A 1,306-nucleotide genomic window follows, 5' to 3' on the forward strand; every position below is an offset into this window, starting at 1 on the left:
TAGTTGGTTCCACAGGAGAGGAGCCTGAGAACTAAAAGATCTGCCTCCCATTCTACTTTTAGAAATTCTAGGAACCACTAGTAAACCATATTGACCAGTCAATAATCTTGTGGTTTATGGAAATAAAACAAAAAAAGCTGCTCAATGCCACAGTGGGTAGCACTGCTGCCTTGTAGCAAGAAGGTTCTGGGTTCAATTCCTGGTCTTTCTGCATGGAGTTTGCATGTTATCCCTGACCAAGCGTGACGAAAATGGATGGATGGAACAAAAAAAGGTTCAAAAGTCAGTTTCTCCTTCTCTAAAAAGCCCCGTGGAAATTTTTCTGCAAACAGACTTTATTTTCAGCTCCTTGAGACAAACCAATGAAAAGTGAGATTTCAGCATCAATCATTCATCAGCTCTGCTGCTCCTCATTGATCCTGTTTGGGGAAGTGAGCCAGAAAACAAAAGCTTGAGCCAACCTTGAGCCGAGGAGCGATGGGATGGATGGAGGAGCTCTGCGGGACGCCGCTGGCTCCATGCTTCATAAAACAGATCGTGATCAGTGAATATGGAATAAGCCGTTTGCTCTGCAGGTGGAATAAAACCAGAATGAAACCAGAGCTTCTCATCAGTCCAGTCAGGCTTTCTGCCTCCATGTGGATCATTTCCCATTTTTTAAAAGATTTTTCTATAGTTTGAGTTATTATTTTCCTGTTTCTATTCAGTTTTTTTGTTACTTTTTTACATTTATATCCAGTGTTTAACATTTTAGCTTCATTGTCAATCACTCTATCTGTATGTTAATTCCATCCGTCCGTCTAGCCGTCTGTTTTTCCTTCAGTCCATCCAGGCAGTTAATTATTCAAATCAGAGTCTCTCCACAGCCACTTTTACTAATGGGCTGCGTACTCCCAGAGATTAGAAATGTATGTATTTTTCAGTTTAAAAATAATTGCTGTACTTATGAAACAAACGGATCAGCCGGCATGTCACGCATTTGCATAGGAGCCGATCCTGAGCGTTTCTGCAGATAACGAGGCGGCGACGTTAATGACGGCTGAAACAGGCGGCCATGTTTCAACAGCTAGGCTCTCAAAACTGGAGGACGCTTGAAAATGTCACTCAGGAAAACTTTGAAAAGGTCAAACCGCCGCTGGATGTAAACTCGGGTAATTTGTAGCGAATTAGAAAAATGTTAAGCCAGAAAAAAGCAAACAGGAACGTAACCTCAGATTAAATTAATTCAGCTTCTTGTTTAAAACCTTTGCAAACTAATAGAAATCCATTATAGATATAGATAGATAGATAGATAGATAGATAGATA

The sequence above is a fragment of the Cyprinodon variegatus genome, unplaced genomic scaffold, assembly GCF_000732505.1.
Source record: "Cyprinodon variegatus isolate N-32 unplaced genomic scaffold, C_variegatus-1.0 Scaffold1789, whole genome shotgun sequence".
In the NCBI taxonomy this organism is placed as follows: Eukaryota; Metazoa; Chordata; class Actinopteri; order Cyprinodontiformes; family Cyprinodontidae; genus Cyprinodon; species Cyprinodon variegatus.